General features: G+C 36.5%; 1 non-coding gene across 1 annotated transcript; it reads right to left on the bottom strand.

Moving 5' to 3' along the window:
• Positions 1 to 15,820: 15,820 nt before the first annotated feature.
• On the bottom strand, positions 15,821 to 15,928 carry LOC112761135 (small nucleolar RNA R71). Its single transcript, XR_003181544.1, has one exon. It is a non-coding gene; the product is annotated as a small nucleolar RNA R71 (small nucleolar RNA).
• Between the last annotated feature and the right edge of the window lie 4,416 nt (positions 15,929 to 20,344).

Raw genomic sequence — 20,344 nt, 5'->3', positions numbered from 1 at the left:
CGCTTTTTGGCATTGTTTTTAGTATGTTTTTAGTAGAATCTAGTTACTTTTAGGGATGTTTTCATTAGTTTTTATGTTAAATTTACATTTCTAGACTTTACTATGAGTTTGTATATTTTTCTATGATTTCAGGTATTTTTTGGCTGAAATTGAGGGACTTGAGCAAAAATCAGATTCAGAGGTTGAAGAAGGACTGCTGATGCTATTGGATTCTGACCTCCCTGCACTCAAAATGGATTTTCTGGAGCTACAGAACTCGAAATGGCACGCTTCCAATTGTGTTGGAAAGTAGACATCCAGGGCTTTCTAGAAATATATAATAGTTTATACTTTGCCCAAGTTTAGATGACGCAAACTGGCGTTCAAAGCCAGCTCTCTGCCTAATTCTGGCGTCCAGCGCCAGAAACAAGCTGCAAAGTGGAGTTCAACGCCCAAACTGGCACAAAAGCTGGCGTTCAACTCCAAGAATGACCTCTACACGTGCAACACTCAAGCTCAGCCTAAGCACACACCAAGTGGGCCCCAGAAGTGAATTTATGCATCAATTACTTACTTTTGTAAACCCTAGTAGCTAGTTTATTATAAATAGGACCTCTTACTATTGTATTAGAGATCTTTGATCAGTTGTATGCTATCTTAGATCACGTTTGAGGGCTGGCCTCTCGGCCATGCCTGAACCTTTCACTTATGTATTTTCAACGGTAGAGTTTCTACACTCCATAGATTAAGGTGTAGAGCTCTGCTGTTCCTCAAAGATTAATGCAAAGTACTACTGTTTTCTATTCAATTCATCTTATTTCGCTTCTAAGATATTCATTCGCTCTTCAACCTGAATGTGATGAACGTGAAAATCATTATCATTCCCTATGAACGCGTGCCTGACAACCACTTCCGTTCTACCTTCGACTGAATGAGTATCTCTTAGATCTCTTAATCAGAATCTTCGTGGTGTAAGCTAGAATGATGGCGGCATTCAAGAGAATTCGAAAAGTCTAATCCTTGTCTGTGGTATTCTGAGTAGGATTCAATGATTGAATGACTGTGACGAGCTTCAAACTCGCGAGTGCTGGGCGTAGTGACAGACGCAAAAGGAGGGTGAATCCTATTCCAGCATGATCGGGAACCTCAGATGATTAGCCATGTCGTGACAGGGCATCTTGGACCATTTTCACAAGAGGAGGGGATGTAGCCACTGACAACGGTGATGCCCTTGCATAAAGCCAGCCACAGAAAGGAGTAAGACTGATTGGATGAAGACAGCAGGAAAGCAGAGATTCAGAGGAACAAATGCATCTCTATACGCTTATCTGAAATTCTCACCAAGGAATTACATAAGTATTTCTATCCTTCTTTTATTACTAATTTTCGAAAACTCCATAACTATTTTATATCCGCCTAACTGAGATTTACAAGATGACCATATCTTGCTTCAAGCTAACAATCTCCGTGGGATTCGACCCTTACTCACGTAAGGTATTACTTGGACGACCCAGTGCACTTGCTGGTTAGTTGTGCGAAGTTGTGAACCATGGTATTGGCATCATGTTTTTGGCGCCATTACCAGGGAAAGAAAGAGCGATGAATTTTACATAATCAAAGTGTAATCACAATTTCTGCGCACCAGAGCACTTCATTGCAATTCCTTGAGAGGCGACCCGAGGTTTAAATAATCTCGATTTTTATTGGGTTTGACTTAAGTGACAAACAAAATTAAACTTTGATTGAGGATTAATTTATGGTTTGGAACTATACCTACAACGGAATTATTTTGTGCAAATTCCTAACCGACGATTATCCTACATCAAGTTTTTTGCGCTGTTGCCGGAGAATTGCAATGGTGTTATATTATTGGCTATTGTAAATATGTGAATAAGGTGAATAGCTTGCTTATTAGTTATTTCTCGATTTTGCTAGTAGTTAGGAGTTTGCTTTTTCTTTGCTTTTTGATATTCTTTGTTTTGATTTCCTCTTTTCCATATGAATTCTAATCCTTGTGGTTTTGGATATGGTCATGACTATGTTGTAGGTAATGGAAACTTTAATGATGGCTCACATCATGGGAGGGAAGAATTCTTGAGAAGGGAACCACATCCATATGAAAAATCATCATGGCAACCTCCTCATCCAAGCTACTATGATTGCAACCCCTCTTATAATGCATATCAATCCAATGGATATGGTGGTCCTTGTCATGATTACGCCACTCAACCACCATCATTCCTTGCACCATACTCTCAATATAGTCCTCAACCACCATACTCTCAACCCACATCCAATTTTCACCAATTACCTCCACATAATCCAAATCCATATCCTCCTTATGCACACCCTTGTGACCATTATGAATGAGCATCCATTGAACCACCACCTCCCAAATATGAGAACTTCCAACCACATGAAGAACTATCCTTCCCACCACAACCCTCCATGGAAAAATACCCATATCCATCAAACCGAAGAGCGGAGCATGAAGGAGATTTTAGAATCTCAACTTGAGAACAAGGAAACGGAGTATGTTTTGCAACAAGTGAAGGAAGTAAAAACTCTTGAAGATGAAAAAATAGTTAAAGATTTAGGAGAGGTTAAGCAAGAGGCAAGTTCCAACATTAAAGACAACTCTACACCAAGTGACATTGGTGACCTTGTTAAAGCTTATTCCATTAGATGTGAAATTGATGTTAAAGTGGACTTCACATAACCTCCAAAATTTGATGTGATTGATGATGAAGATGACTTAGAGGAGGTTAATGGAGAAAAGCTACAAAGTGTTTAAGTGGATTTCACACAACCTCCAAAATTTGATTTGATTGAGGAGGAGTTGGAAGAAGTTGACAAACAAGTGAAAGTTGAAGGAAGTTGTCAAAAGGTGAAAATCATCAAGGAGGAGTTAAAAGGAGTGAAGCTTACATTGTCAAAGCCAATGGATATCTTCCTTGCTAAGTCACCATCCAAATTACAAATTGAGTGGGTAATCATTTCATCCCTTAATTTCCTTGGCCCATATCAATATGCTTTGTTAGAAATGGATGGTCAACTTAGAGTTCTTTGTGGGTTAGAAAGTAAGAAAGAATTGGATGTTGGTTGGCAACTAGAATCAATATGTATAATGGATGAAAGCCCAAACTTTGAGGTTCAACAGTGGAGTGAAGTTTAATTCAATGGAAGTATGATGAAGGTTAGGAGTTCTAAGGAGAATTCAAGAAGTTTGTCACCCAATTGGAAGCATGAAGATCAAGAAGAAAGGATGTTGACAAACAAAGTATGGGATCCCGGAATACACATCAACAATCATCAATCTTGGGGTCTTACTACTTGCTTGAGATTTCATAGAAGAGTGGTGTACATAATTTGGGATCCCGGAGGCTATTGAAAATACAAACATCGGTGGGGATTCAAGGAAGAATTCAAGTATAAGCCACCATAACAAGTATAAGGCACCCCACCATGGTATGGACTTTAAAAAAACATTGCGTGAGTGGTGTGCGAATGTTGATAAGAAATTGGTTTGAAAAGTTATTTAGTTGATTATTATAAAAAGTGGTTTTTCTTGTTTTTGAAGTTAATTTGATAATATAAATGAATCAGCTTTGGAAATGATTTGGGATATAAAAATGAATTGATTTTGGAAGCAGTTCTATTTTGAATTAGTTTGATTTTATAAATGATTTAATATTTATGCTGGTTTGATTTTGAAAAAGATTTATTATTAGAATTGGATCTATTTAAAAATAATTTGATATTAGAACTGGTTGAATTTTGGAAAATGATCGAGATTTGGAAATGGTTGAGAAAGGTTTGAGGAATGTTTGGATAGGACCCGAAAAGGGTGGCAGAGTCCGAGTTTTAGAGGAGACGCTGCCAAAATTTTATAAAAGTTGGAAGCTTCGTTTGAGGTAATTATTTAAAAATATTTGGTTTTAAAGATTATATGTTTTAAGTTTGATTTATGTAGAAAATAATGAATTATATTTTGAATTGGGATTGTTGATGAACGGAATAGGAGGATAGATAATGATGATTGGATTTGAATGAAGGATGATGACGAATGATTTTAAAGTATGATTTTTGAATGAATGTGGAGATGAGATATAAATTGATGATGATAATGAATTAAAAATAATTGAGATTTACAAAATTGAGACAAATTGTTGACCCTCTATATGTAAGATGTGACCGGATACTTTAACTCCCCGTGTTCCTCCATGGGCATGCATATATATAAATTTGATCTTGGGGCTTCGTCTCTCCCCATGGATGAGCTTGGGATTTTTCCATGGATATTATTGAGCTTGGGGATGCGCGTATAGAGGGATTGTCCAATGGTTAGCTACCAAGACATGTCGGGTTGGCTGCATAACCGACAGATGAGCTCATTAGCCAAAGGGAAGACATGCATCATATGCATTTGCATGCTTTGTTTGAGTGTGAATTTATTTTGGTTTGCCTAATTGCTTAACTATTATTAGCTGCTATCTGAACTATTTGCTGTAACTGCTATCTATACATGTGCTTTCCTTGTCTGTTTTGTCTGTGTTTGCTCTGGCGTGGTACTCTTGTTGATTGAGTATTGGTGCTAAATTGATGATAGTATTGATTGATTTTGTGGTTAGTTTCTGATTAAGATTTAGAAAAGTATAAAATATCAAGCTGGTTCAGCATAGACTTAATGAACCTATGTTTGTAACAGGTTGGTCATTCATACTATTAGGGAACTTTTAAGTTTCTTTTATAAGAAAAGTGAGTTTGGATTTCTAGATAATTAACTAATTTCTTTTAAAGAGGTTTTGGATTTTTGGATGGTTAAACCGTCAGTTTTCAAAAGATTCGTAAAACAACGATAATCACTGAACTTGAAAATAGATTTCTCTTTAAATATCTTCTTATGAAAATTCTGAAATTCTGTGGTGAGACCGTGGAATTAGGTTCTCACCCCCTACAGACTTTCCTTTTCAGTGGCAGGTTCAGGAAGCTTTGGCACAAAGCCGCAATTGATCTACAAGCTTTATATGAATGTTGTATATTCTTGTTTGTTAGTTTAGTTGAGATTTAACCCCTCGTCAATTGTTATTTTGAGATTTTACAGGGGCTAGACTTGTATTTGGGAAGTTTTGAATAAGTTTATGTATATATTATTATGAGGATATAATTATGTGATTAAGTGAATTAAATTAAAGACATTTTGATTTCGTAACTAAAGATTTGGTTTATATTCGCGAAGGCTCAATATTAAATAATTATAATATTAAATTAATGGATTAGAGGTAACTAACGCCTGAGCTTTTTGTACGATCATGAGGTATTAAAAGTAGGGGTGTTACAAACTCTACTACAACAGAATCATCGCTAAATCCAAGCTAACTTCATTGACCAAATGGAAGGCTTAGTTGACAGTAATTAGCAAGGAATTTTTCTGAACCTAATTCGTCGCAAGTTGTCCGCTAATATAATCGCAAATCTCTCATATTTTATATCAAATCTACAGCTAATCTTTGAAAATCCTTAATCAAATTTGTAGAAATTTTGTCGCTAAACCAAAACTATTCTAAATGGGAAAGTAGAGTTACGAAGTAATCGCTAATTTGCTAGGAAATAATATGTAGTCAATTAGTTGCAATACTATTGCAAATATCATCGCAAATTTTTTTTAAACTAGTAACAAATTGATAGGTATCTCATAAATATTTCAGTCCCAATAGAATCTTTAATTTATCACCATCATCAAGAGTGAGTATGTCGCTATGTTTCTCAAAATATTAGTTAAAATACCAATTTTGTCACTATACTAAAATAAACCTCATTATTTTTTTTATTTTAATCATTGAACTAAAAGATTATAACGCATATAAATATAATTAGTTCATCAAAATTATACATGTTTAAAAAAGTTCAAACCATGTTTATAGAAATTTGGTATTAAAGCTTAACCTAATAATAACCAAGCCTTGGGCTTGATCAAATACCTATTCTATCTATTCAATAGCTCTAAAAAATATACTTAATTAGTAAACTAATAAAGAAAAAAAACTCAATTACAATATCATGTAAAAGTAAGTATTCACTCACTTATTTAGATATGTTTTAATATGGCTACACAAATGTGATCCTGCTTCTATACAATTCAATATACATTATACATCTAAGTTCCTCATTGCACATTAAAAATTTAAAAAAAACTGAAAAATACAAATAAACGACGCCTAAAGCTTGGTAGTTGATACAATGAGGTAAATGTATTAAACCGCATACTTGCTTCTACAAAACTGTAGGAATCTATATTAGTATCTATGTTTACAAACATAGTTGGTTGATTTGCTGAGATACTGGGCAAGGTAGAAATATTATTATATAAAAAGAGTCAACTATTTTAGTAAACCTGGAGGCATGAACAAGAAAATGAAAAGAAGATAAGCGATGAATCATTTTTTAAGGAATAGTACAAGTAAATATATTCCATGTTCAACACGAAATATATCATAATGAGTTTTTTTAGCCTAATGTGTAATGACTTACTCATCAATATAGAAGTTCATTTGCTTACCATTTGGATCTGCATAATAAAGCAGCCAATTTTCAATAATTCTCATCAACAAAACAAAACATGTCATCACAAGACAAAAGAAAATGAATTAGAAACATATATATTATCGTTCATCCAATTTTGTTGGGGCTGAAAATGGTACGAAGTTCTATATGGCTGATTTTTATATACCATTTTGTTGTTTTTGATGCCATTACTGATGACATTTGAAGATGCATTCTCTAATGAATTGTGCTCTATGTTACTGATGAGCGGATATTTTATACGCTTTTTGACATCATTTTCATATAGTTTTTAGTATGTTTTATTTAAGTTTTATTAAGTTTTCATAGGTTTTAGTGTAAAATTCAGATTTTTGGATTCTACTTTGAGTTTGTGTATTTTTGTGCAATTTTAGGTATTTTCTGGCTGAAATTGAGAAGCTGGAGCAAAAGTCTGATTCAGAGACAGAGAAAGCACTGCAGATGCTGTCCGAATCTAACTCCCTTGTGCTCGAAAGAGCTTTTCTAGAGCTACAGAAGTCCAAATGGAACGCTCTTAATGGCTATGAAAAGATGACTTCCAGAGCTTTCCAGTAATGTATAATAGTCTATATTTTGCTTCAGAATTTAAGGCCCAAAACTGGCGCCCAATAGTCTATACTTTTCTATTAGTATGAGTCTCTAAACCTCCTAGGTTGAGGGGAGGAGCCCTGCTGAGTTTTATGGATTAATAAAAGTATTACTGTTTCTCTTCAATCCGTGTTTGATTCAATTCTAAGATGTATCTTCATTCTTCAACTTGATGAATGGGATGACCCGTGACAATCATCTTCATTCTTTATACCAAGATTGCGTGCCTGACAACCACCTGTGTTCTTCTTGGGTTCGTGTGAATACGTAACTGCAAAGCCTCGAACTGCCAGCTTGATTATACATCTCTTAGGCAGCTAATCCACGACTTTGTTGGGGACTTCTCGAGACATCAGTTCAGTCGAGGTATGGGGAGATTAGGGTCTCTGTGGTAGAGGCTAGAATCCAAAGGCACAGCATTCTATGATCCGAAAGATTCGACCTTGTCTGTGGCATTTTGAGTAGGGTCATTAAGGAGAAATGACTGCAAGAGCTTCACCCTCAATCAAAATAGATCCACACTAACCCTGGGTTCAGATCTGGAGGAGATTGGCGACCGTGACCGTACAGCGTTAATCATATACAACCTGCCATAGAAGAAATCATTCACAATTGAAGAAGATAGTAAGACCAGAATTAATCCAGAAGGACAAAGTATCTCCAAACCTTAACCATCTTCTTATCATTATAAATAGGTCAACATAGTTTAGATCTCATTATTCCTTTTATGCTTTTAACAAAATCCAACAACTCTTCTATCCTCCTGACTAAGATCTACAAGATAACCATACCTTGCTTCAAACCACAATCCTTGTGGGATCGACCCTGACTCGCTCAGGTATTACTTGGACGACCCAGTGCACTTACTGGTACAATTGTACGAAGTGTGGGGATTCGTGCACCAAGTTTTTGGTGCTGTTGTCGGGGATTGTTTGAGTTTGGACAACTGGCGGATTATCTTGTTCCTTAGAATTAGGTATTGTTTTTAATTTTATTAGAGTCTTTTATTTTATTTTTCTTTTTTTTCCAAAAATCAAAAATACTTTTCAAAAAAATTTTCTTTTCTTTGTTTAATCTTTATTTTTGGTTTGAGTCTTTTTGTTTTTGTTCTTGTTGAAATTTTAGAATTCTTTAAGTCTTTCTTTCTAAAATTTTTCAAAAATAGTGTCTTTTGTTTGAGTCTTGTGTCAATCTTTAAATTTGGTGTCTTCTTGTGTATTTTCTTTAAATTCTCAAAAATTGTGTGTTTAGTTTTCAAAAATTTTAAGTTTGGTGTCCTTTGCATGTTCTTGTGTTCTTTGAATTCTTTGAATTTTGTTTTTGGTGTTATTCTTGATCTTCAAAGTGTTCTTGTTTTTCTTTTTGTTTTGATCTTAAAATTTTTAAGTTTGGTGTCTCTTTGTGTTTTTTCCTTTTAATTTTCGCATAGTAGCTAGTGTCATTGGATCTAACAATTTTAAGTTTGATGTCTTTTTGTTATTTTTCTCTTTCTTCATTAAATTCAAAAATAAAAAAAATAAAATATCTTTTCTTATCTTTCATTGAAAATTTCGAAAATCACAAGCAATTTTTTAAATTTTAATTTCAAAATTATTATCTTTTCTCATCTTAGTTTTCAAATTTCAAAATTCAAATCTTTTCAAAATTAAATGTTTTCAAAAATCATATCTTATTCAAAAATCTTATCTTATCTTATTTCAAAATTCAAATTTTAAAATTCAATTTCAAATTTCAAATTTTAAAAATTAAACCTTTTCAAAATTCAAATCTTTTTCAAATCTTTATCTTATCTTGTTGACTTTTTCAAATATTTTTAAAATCAAATCTTTTCTAATCTTCCATCTTAACTTATTTTCAAATCTTTCTTAATTAGTTACTTATTTTCTCTCTCTTCTTTTTCAAAACTTCCTAACTAATTTCTCTCTCTTCTAATTTTTGAATGTCTTCTTCTATTTCTCTCTCTTCTTTTTCGAAATTTATTAATTAATTTTTAATTCTTTTTAATTTTTGTTTTCGAATTTAATTAATAAATAAAATAAAAAAATATTTTAATTACAATTTATATCTTTATCCCTTATTCCTTCTCTTCTTTTACCTTTCTTAATCATGAACCCAAATGGGAATGAAGAGTTTAGAAGAACTCTAGGGTCCTATACAAACCCCACTGCTGACTTCTATGGAAGAAGTATTAGCATACCTCACATCAGAGCAAGCAGCTTTGAACTAAACCCTCAACTCATTACCTTAGTGCAGCAAAACTACCAGTATTCTGGACTTCCACAGGAAGAACCTACTGAGTTTCTGGCAGATTTCTTAAAGATTGATGACACAGTACACAATGAGGAAGTAGACCAGGATGTCTACAGACTATTACTCTTTCCTTTTGCTGTAAAGGACCAAGCAAATATGTGGTTGGATAACCAGCCAAAGCTAGCTTGAAAACTTGGAAATAGTTAGTAGACAAGTTTTTAAATTAATACTTTCCTCTAAGAAAGATGACCCAGCTAAGACTGGACATCCAAGACTTCAAACAAGGAGATAATGAATCTCTTTATGATGCTTGGGAGAGGTATAAAAGGATGCTAAAAAAATGTCCTACTGAAATATTTTCAGAATGGGTACAGTTAGACATCTTCTACTATGGACTTTCAGACATGGCTAAAATGTCTCTGGACCACTCTGTTGGTGGTTCCATACACATGAGAAAGACCATTGAAGAGGCTCATGAGCTTATTGAGACAGTTGCCACTAATCAGCATCTGTACTCATCTGCTGAGACTTCTATAAAAGAAGAGCTTAAGGCAATATCTATTGAACCTAACCCTCCAGAACAGGATGGCCCATTGACTCAGCAACTACACACCCTTGCCCAGAAACTACTAGAATTACAAGAGGCTTTGTGAGAAACTCAAGCTTCTAATAGGAATGTAGAAGCTCAGCTGAGTAAAACAAGGCAGTAGTTATCTAAGCAGATAATAGAGGAATGCCAGGCTATTCAATTGAGGAATGGGAAATCCTTAAACACCCAACTTCACTACAACAAGAGATCAAAAGAAACAAAGCCAATAGAGGAACACCAGACTGATGTCCAAGACGTCTCTGAGGGCATTGAATGCCCTCAGAGGAATATCATTGGCATTCAACGCCAAGAAGGGGTATCCATCCCTAGCATTGAATGCCCAATTGAGGACACCAACAAGGGCGTTGAATGCCCAAAAGGGAATAGTATTCCTGGCGTTGAACGCCAAGAAGGGGCCAGCAATATGGGCGTTGAACGCCCAAGCAAAGGAGGCCAGTCACATACTGATAACAACCCTCCTAAGCAAGCTAGTAACCCCCCTTCCAACACACATGAGACTCAGCTTTCATCAACCAAGATTGATGAGTATAAGGCTAAGATGCCATTTCCTCAGAAACTCTGTCAAGAGGAAAAAGATAAACAGTTTGCCCGCTTTACGGATTATCTTAGAACATTAGAGATCAAGATCCCTTTTGCAGAGGCTCTTGAACAGATACCTTCTTATGCTAAGTTCATGAAGGACATTTTGAGTTATAAGAAGGATTGGAGAGAGACGGAAACAGTCTTCCTCACTGAAAAGTGCAGTGCAATCATTCAAAATAATTTACTAGAGAAACTTAAAAATCTTGGAAGTTATATGATACCATGCACTCTAGGGAATGCTTGCATAAGGACAGCTCTTTGTGACCTTGGATCAAGCATCAACCTAATACCTGCTTCATTAATAAATAAGCTTTGCTTGACTGATGAAGTCAAACCAACCCGCATATGCCTTCAACTCGCTGATGGTTCTATTAAGATACCATTAGGCGTGATTGAAGACATGATTGTTAGGGTTGGACCCTTTGCTTTTCCCACTGACTTTGTGGTATTGGATATGGAAGGGCACAAGAGTGCATCCCTTATCCTAGGGAGACCCTTCCTAGTTACAGGACGGACCCTTATTGATGTTGAAAAAAGTGAAGTAACCCTTAGAGTCAATGAGGAAAAGTTCGTACTGAATATTGTCAAGGCTATGCAGTATCAAGACACCCCAGAGGAGTACATGAGCATTGACCTCATTGACTCCCTAGTGAAAAAAGTAAACATGGCTGATGGACTCAAGGAAAGGCTGAATGACATCCTTATAGATGCCCAGCCTGATTTAGAGGAACCTCTGGAAACCCCTAAGGAAAAGGAGAAGCCTCCAAAGCCTGAACTCAAGCCATTACCTTCCTGATGAGAGGACTTTTGTTGATATAGAATTTCCTCAATTGAATGAATTCTCGTTGCAAGTATAGTTCTACACCAACAAAGAATCCTCACATGAAAAAATTTGGTTTTGTCACAAGTACAAATCCCAATAAGAATTAACCGGAGTATTTGGACTCCGGGTCGTCTCACGAGGAATTACAATGAAGTGTATGATTATTGGCTATAAAGGACCAAGGGGGGTTGGTTGATAAAAGGGGCAAGGATTTAAATGACAAGGAAAGTAAATCAAGCAAATAACTAAAGAAAGCAAGTAATAAAGAGAGACATTCATGGCAAGGGTTGAGATCTGATGAGCGGATAATTTATACGCTTTTTGGCATTGTTTTTAGTATGTTTTTAGTAGAATCTAGTTACTTTTAGGGATGTTTTTATTAGTTTTTATGTTAAATTCACATTTCTGGACTTTACTATGAGTTTGTGTATTTTTCTGTGATTTTAGGTATTTTCTGGCTGAAATTGAGGGACTTGAGCAAAAATCAGATTCAGAGGTTGAAGAAGGACTGCTGATGCTGTTGGATTCTGACCTCCCTGCACTCAAAGTGGATTTTCTAGAGCTACACAACTCAAAATGGCGCGCTTTTAACTGCGTTGGAAAGTAGACATCCAGGGCTTTCCAGAAATATATAATAGTCCATACTTTGGCCAAGTTTAGATGACGTAAAAGGGCGTAGAACGCCAGTTCTACGCCGCTGTCTGGAGTTAAACGCTAGAAACACGTCACAAGCCAGAGTTGAAGGCCAGAAATACGTTACAAACTGGCGTTCAACTCCAAGATTGACCTCTACACGTGTAACATTCAAGCTCAGCCCAAGCACACACCAAGTGGGCCCCGGAAGTGGATTTATGCATCAATTACTTACTTCTGTAAACCCTAGTAACTAGTTTAGTATAAATAGGACTTTTTACTATTGTATTAGACATCTTTTGATCATTTTGAGATCTCTAGACCTCCATGGGAGGCTGGCCACTCGGCCATGCTTACCCTATATTCACTTATGTATTTTTCAACGGTAGAGTTTCTGCACTCCATAGATTAAGGTGTGGAGCTCTGCTGTTCCTCATGAATTAATGCAAAGTACTACTGTTTTTCTATTCAATTCAACTTATTCCGCTTCTAAGATATTCATCCGCACTTCAACATGAATGTGATGAACGTGACAATCATCATCATTCCCTATGAACGCGTGCCTGACAACCACTTCTGTTCTACCTTAGATTGAATGAGTATCTCTTGGATCTCTTAATCAAAATCCTCGTGGTATAAGCTAGATTGATGGCGGCATTCATGAGAGCCCAGAAAGTCTAAACCTTGTCTGTGGTATTCCGAGTAGGACTCTGGGATTGAATGACTGTGACGAACTTCAAACTCGCGGGTGCTGGGCGTAGTGACAGACTCAAAAGGAGGGTGAATCCTATTCCAGTATGATCGAGAACCTCAGATGATTAGCCGTGCTGTGACAGAGCATTTGGACCATTTTCACAAGAGGATAGGATGCAACCATTGACCACGGTGATGCCTCCAGACGATTAGCCATGCAGTGACAGCGCATCGGACCATTTTCCAGAGAGGACGAAAAGTAGCCATGGACAACGGTGATGTCCTTACATAAAGCCAACCATGGAAAGGAGTAGGATTGATTGGATGAAGACAGCAGGAAAGCAGAGGTTCAGAGGAACGAAAGCATCTCTATGCGCTTATCTGAAATTCTCACCAATGATTTACATAAGTATTTCTATCCTTATTTTATTATTTATTTTCAAAAACTCCATAACTATTTTATATCCGCCTGACTGAGATCTACAAGGTGACCATAGCTTGCTTTATACCAACAATCTCCGTGGGATCGACCCTTACTCACGTAAGGTTTATTACTTGGACGACCCAGTGCACTTGCTGGTTAGTTGTATCGAAGTTGTGAATGAAAAATAATTTATTAAAACGTGCGTACAGAGTTTTTGGCGCCGTTGCCTGAGATCACAATTTCGTGCACCAAGTTTTTGGCGCCGTTGCCGGGGATTGTTCGAGTTTGGACAACTGACGGTTCATCCTGTTGCTCAGATTAGGTAATTTTCTTTTTGTTTTCTTTTCAAAAAATTTTCAAAAATCTTTCAAAAATTTCTCATCTGTTTTTGAAAAAAATATATAAAAATATTTTCAAAAATATATTTTTCTTCAGAATTTTTAAGAACGAATTCTAGAGTTTCATGAAAAATGTTGGAGCCTGGCTGGCTGTAAAGCCATGCCTAATTCTTTTAGGATAGGGGCTTCCAACCATCAACATAGAGGCACGTTAATTGGAATGTCAGCCGTGGCATGTCTGAGTTACATACTAAAGCTTGGCTGGCTATTAAGCCATGCCTAACCCTCAGATTGGAGCTTTAGACTAAAGAGCACAAGATTCCTGGAATTCATATTAAAAATTTTGGAATCCTTATTTTTTTTTTCAAATAATTTTCGAAAAATACAAAAAAAAAATTAGAAAAATCATAAAATTCAAAAAAATATATATATATTTTGTGTTTCTTGTTTGAGTCTTGAGTCAGATTTTAAGTTTGGTGTCAACTGCATTCTCATCTTGCATTTTTCGAAAAAATTCATGCATTCATAGTGTTCTTCATGATCTTCAAGTTGTTCTTGGTAAGTCTTCTTGTTTGATCTTGATGTTTTCTTGTTTTTCATATGCATTTTTGCATTCATAGTGTCTAAACATGAAAGATTTCTAAGTTTGGTGTCTTGCATGTTTTCTTTGCATTAAAAATTTTTCAAAAATATGTTCTTGATGTTCATCATGATCTTCATAGTGTTCCTGGTGTTCATCTTGACATTCATAGTGTTCTTGCATGCATTCATTGTTTTGATCCATAATTTTCATGCATTGAGTCATTTTTCATGTTTCTCTCTCTCTCTCATCATTAAAAATTCAAAAATCAAAAAAATATCTTCTCCTTTTTCTTCTCATAAATTCGAAAATTTGAGTTGACTTTTTCAAAACTTTTTAAAATTTAGTTGTATCTTATGAGTCAAATCAAATTTTCAATTTAAAAATCTTATCTTTTTCAAAATCTTTTTCAAAAATCAAATCTTTCTCATTTTTCTTAGTTATTTTCAAAAATCTTTTTCTTATCTTTATTACATAATTTTCGAAAATAACATCATCAATTAATGTTTTGATTCAAAAATTTCAAGTTTCTTACTTACTTGTTAAGAAAGATTCAAACTTTAAGTTCTAGAATCATATTTTTTGATTTCTTGTGAATCAAGTCATTAATTGTGATTTTAAAAATCAAATCTTTTTCAAAACTAAATTCAATCATATCTTGTCAAAAATATCTTATTATCTTATCTTTTTCAAAATCATATCTTTTTCAAAAAATTGATTTTTAAAATATCTTTTCTAACTTCCTATCTTCTTATCTTTTCAAAATTGATTTTCAAATTTATTTCAACTAACTAACTAACTTTTTGTTTGTTTCTTATCTTTTTCAAAACTACCTAACTAACTCTCTCTTTCTCTAATTTTCCAAAATATCTTCCCTCTTTTTCAAAAATTCTTTTTAATTAACTAATTATTTTAATTTTTGATTTTAATTTTCGAAAATTACTAACCTTTTTCAAAAACAATTTTCGAAAATCACTAACTCTTTTTCAAAAATAATTTTCAAAATTTTCTCTCTCTCATCTCCTTCTATTTATTTATTTAATTACTAACATCTCTTCCTCACTCACCAAAAATTCGAACTCTCTCTCTCTCTGAGTTCAGATTTTCTCTTCTTCTTTTCTTCTACTCACATAAGGGAACCTCTATACTTGGGTAAAAAAGGATCCCTATTATTATTATTATTTTTCTGTTCCCTCTTTTTTATATGAGCAGGAGCAAAGACAAGAAGATTCTTGTTGAAGCAGATCTAGAACCTGAATGGACTTTGAAGAGGAAACTAAGAGAAGTTAAATTACAGCAATCCAGCAAGCACCAGTCAGAAATTTTCAAACAGGAAGAGGAGATGGCAGCCAAAAATAATAATAATGCAAGGAGGATGCTTGGTGACTTTACTGCACTTAATTCCAATTTACATGGAAGAAGCATCTCCATTCCTACCATTGGAGCAAACAATTTTGAGCTGAAACCTCAATTAGTTTCTCTGATGCAGCAGAACTGCAAGTTTCATGGACTTCCATCTGAAGATCCTTTTCAGTTCTTAACTGAATTCTTACAGATCTGTGATACTGTTAAGACTAATGGAGTAAATCCTGAAGTCTACAGGCTCATGCTTTTTCCTTTTGCTGTAAGAGACAGAGCTAGAGTGTGGTTGGACTCTCAACCCAAAGATAGCCTGAACTCTTGGGATAAGCTGGTCACGGCTTTCTTAGCCAAGTTCTTTCCTCCTCAAAAGCTTAGTAAGCTTAGAGTGGATGTTCAAACCTTCAGACAGAAAGAAGGTGAATCCCTCTATGAAGCTTGAGAGAGATACAAGAAACTGACCAAAAAGTGTCCTTCTGACATGCTTCTAGAATGGACCATCCTGGATATATTCTATGATGGTCTGTCTGAATTAGCTAACATGTCATTGGATACTTCTACAGGTGGATCCATTCACCTAAAGAAAACACCTGCAGAAGCTCAAGAACTCATTGACATGGTTGCTAATAACCAGTTCATGTACACTTCTGAGAGGAATCCTGTGAGTAATGGGACGCCTCAGAAGAAGGGAGTTCTTGAAATTGATACTCTAAATGCCATATTGGCTCAGAATAAAATATTGACTTAGCAAGTCAATATGATTTCTCAGAGTCTGAATGGAATGTAAGCTGCATCCAACAGTACTCAAGAGGCATCTTCTGAAGAAGAGGCTTATGATCCTGAGAATCCTGCAATAGCAGAGGTAAATTACTTAGGTGAACCTTATGGAAACACCTATAACTCATCATGGAGAAATCACCCAAATCTCTCATGGAAGGATCAAAAGCCTCAACAAGGCTTTAATAATGGTGGAAGAAACAGGTTTAGCAATAGCAAGCCTTTTCTATCATCCACTCAGCAACAGACAGAGAACTCTGAACAAAATACTTCTAATTTAGCAAACTTAGTCTCTGATCTATCTAAGGCCACTGTGATTTTCATGAATGAAACAAGATCCTCTATTAGAAATTTGGAAGCACAAGTGGGCCAGCTGAGTAAAAGGATCACTGAAACCCCTCCTAGTACTCTCCCAAGCAATACAGAAGAAAATCCAAAAGGAGAGTGCAAGGCCATTGACATAACCAAAATGGCCGAACCCAAAGAGGGAGAGGAGGATGTAAATCCCAAGGAGGAAGACCTCCTGGGACGTCCAGTGACAAATAAGGAGTTTCCCTTTGAGGAACCAAAGGAATCTGAGACTCATCTAGAGACCATAGAGATTCCATTGAACCTCCTTATGCCCTTCATGAGCTCTGACGAGTATTCATCTTTTGAAGAGAATGAGGATGTTACTGAAGAGCAAGTTACCAAGTACCTTGGTGCAATCATGAAGCTGAATACCAAATTATTTGGTATTGAGACTTGGGAAGATGAACCTCCCTTGTTCACCAATGAACTAAGTAATCTGGATCAACTGACATTGCCTCAGAAGAAACAGGATCCTGAAAAGTTCGTAATACCTTGTACCATAGGCAACATGATCTTTGAAAAGGCTCTGTGTGACCTTGGTTCAGGGATAAACCTCATGCCCCTCTCTGTAATAGAGAAAATGGGAATCTTTGGGGTGCAAGCTGCTAAAATCTCATTAGAGATGGCAGACAATTCAAGAAAACAGGCTTATGGACAAGTAGAGGACGTGTTAGTAAAGGTTAAAGGCCTTTACATCCCTGCTGCTTTCATAGTCCTAGATACTGGGAGGGATGAGGATGAATCCATCATCCTTGGAAGACCCTTCCTAGCCACAACAAGAGCTGTGATTGATGTTGACAGTGGTGAACTAGTCCTTCAATTGAATGAGGACTCCCTTGTGTTTAACACTCGAGGTCATCCTTCTGTGAACATGGAGAGGAAGCATAAAAAGCTTATCTCAAAACAGAGTCAACCAGAGCCCCCACAGTCAAACTCTAAGTTTGGTGTTGGGAGGCCACAACCAAACTCTAAGTTTGGTGTTGAACTCCCATATCCAAACTCTAAGTTTGGTGTTGGAAAGTCTCAACAATGCTCTGAACATCTGTGAGGCTCCATGAGAGCCCACTGTCAAGCTATTGACATTAAAGAAGCGCTTGTTTGGAGGCAATCCAATTTTTATTTATCTAATTTTATTTTTCTTGTTCTTTCATATTTTATTAGGTTCATGATCATGTAGAGTCACAAAATAAATATAAAAATTGAAAACGAAATCAAAAACAGCAGAAGAAAAATCACACCCTGGAGGAGGATCTCACTGGCGTTTAAACGCCAGTAAGAAGCATCTGGCTGGCATTCAACGCCAGAACAGAGCATGGTTCTGGCGCTAAACGCCCAAAATGGGCAGCATCTGGGCGTTTGAATGCCAGAATTGCACCCTGGAGAAGAGTTGGCGCTGAACACCCAGAACAAGCACCAATCTGGCGCTGAACGCCCAAAGTTGTGTGCAAGGGCATTTTGCATGCCTAATTTGGTGCAAGGTTGTAAATCCTTGAACACCTCAGGATCTGTGGACCCCACGAGATCACCTCAGGATCTGTGGACCCCACAGGATCCCCACCTACCTCCACACACTTCTTCTCACCCCTCTTTCACACAATCTCATAAACACTCTTCCCCAAAACTATTCACCAATCACCTCAATCTCTCTTCCCTATCACCACATCACCACTCACATCCATCCACTCTTCCCCATAAACCTACCTCATAAACTCCACCTACCTTCAAAATTCAAAATCAATTTCCCACCCAAATCCACCCTATATGGCCGAACCTTATCCCCCATCCCTTCCCTATATATAGCCCTCCATTCTTCCTCATTTTCACACAACACAACCCTCTCTTCTCTTCTTGGCCGAATACACCCCTCCCCCCCTCTCCTCTATATTTTCTTCTTCTTCTTCTTCTTCATCTATTCTTTCTTCTCTTGCTCGAGGGCGAGCAATATTCTAAGTTTGGTGTGGTAAAAGCATAAGCTTTTTGTTTTTCCATTACCATTGATGGCACCCAAGACCGGAGAATCCTCTAGAAAAGGGAAAGGGAAGATAAAAGCTTCCACCTCCGAGTCATGGGAGATGGAAAGATTCATCTCCAAAGCTCATCAAGACCACTTCTATGATGTTGTAGCCAAGAAGAAGGTGATCCCCGAGGTCCCTTTCAAGCTCAAGAAGAATGAGTATCCGGAGATCCGACATGAAATCCAAAGAAGAGGTTGGGAAGTTCTAACAAACCCCATCCAACAAGTCGGCATCCTAATGGTTCAAGAGTTCTATGCCAATGCATGGATCACTAAGAACCATGATCAAAGTAAGAACCCGAATCCAAAGAATTATATTACAATGGTTCGGGGGAAATACTTAGATTTTAGTCCGGAAAATATGAGGTTGGCATTTAACTTGCCCATGATGCAAGGAGATGCACGCCCCTACACTAGAAGGGTCAACTTTAATCAAAGGTTGGACCAAGTCCTCATGGACATATATGTGGAAGGAGCTCAATGGAAGATTGACTCCAAAGGCAAGCCGGTTCAATTAAGAAGACTGGACCTCAAGCCTGTAGCTAGAGGATGGTTGGAATTCATCCAACGCTCCATCATCCCCACTAGCAACCGATCTGAAGTTACTGTGGATCGAGCCATCATGATCCATAGCATCATGATTGGAGAGGAAGTAGAAGTTCGTGAAGTCATCTCCCTTGAACTTTACAAAATAGCCGAAAAGCCCTCTCTTGGGGCAAGGCTAGCTTTCCCTCATCTTATTTGCCATCTATGTTACTCAGCTGGAGCTTTCATAAAAGGAGACATTCCCATTGAGGAAGAGAAGCCCATCACTAAGAAAAGGATGGAGCAAGCAAGAGAGCCCATTCATGGATCTCAAGAGACGCATGAAGCTCATCACTATGAGATCCCGGAGATGCCTCAAATGCATTTTCCTCCACAAAACTATTGGGAGCAAATCAACACCTCCCTAGGAGAATTAAGTTCCAACATGGGACAATTAAGGGTGGAACATCAAGAGCACTCCATCATCCTTCATGAAATAAGAGAAGACCAAAAAGCAATGAGGGAGGAGCAACAAAGACAAGGAAGAGACATAGAAGAGCTCAAGGACATCATTGGTTCCTCAAGGAGAAAACGCCACCATCACTAAGGTGGACTCATTCCTTGTTCTTACATTCTCTGTTTTTCGTTTTCTGTGTTAAGTGCTTACCTATGTTTGTGTCTTATTACATGATCATTAATAGTTAGTAACTATGTCTTAAAGTTATGAATGTCCTATGAATCCATCACCTCTCTTAAATGAAAAATGTTTTAATTCAAAAGAACAAGAAGTACATGAGTTTTGAATTTATCCTTGAACTTAGTTTAGTTATATTGATGTCGTGACAATGCTTCTTGTTTTCTGAATGAATGCTTGAACAGTGCATATATATTTTGAAGTTGTTGTTTAAGAATGTTAAATATGTTGGCTCTTGAAAGAATGATGACAAGGAGACATGTTATTTGATAATTTGAAAAATCATAAAAATGATTCTTGAAGTAAGAAAAAGCAGCAAAAAAACAAAGCTTGCAGAAAAAAATGGCGAAAAAAAAATAGAAAAAAAAGAGAGAAAAAGCAAGCAGAAAAAGCCAAAAGCTCTTAAAACCAAGAGGCAAGAGCAAAAAGCCAGTAACCCTTAAAACCAAAAGGCAAAGATAATAAAAAGGATCCCAAGGCTTTGAGCATCAGTGGATAGGAGGGCCTAAAGGAATAAAATCCTGGCCTAAGCGGCTAAACCA

The sequence above is a fragment of the Arachis hypogaea genome, chromosome 16, assembly GCF_003086295.3.
Source record: "Arachis hypogaea cultivar Tifrunner chromosome 16, arahy.Tifrunner.gnm2.J5K5, whole genome shotgun sequence".
Classification (NCBI taxonomy): domain Eukaryota; kingdom Viridiplantae; phylum Streptophyta; class Magnoliopsida; order Fabales; family Fabaceae; genus Arachis; species Arachis hypogaea.
Note: the sequence above shows the minus strand (reverse complement) of the source record. Positions and strands in the feature narration are given on the sequence as shown.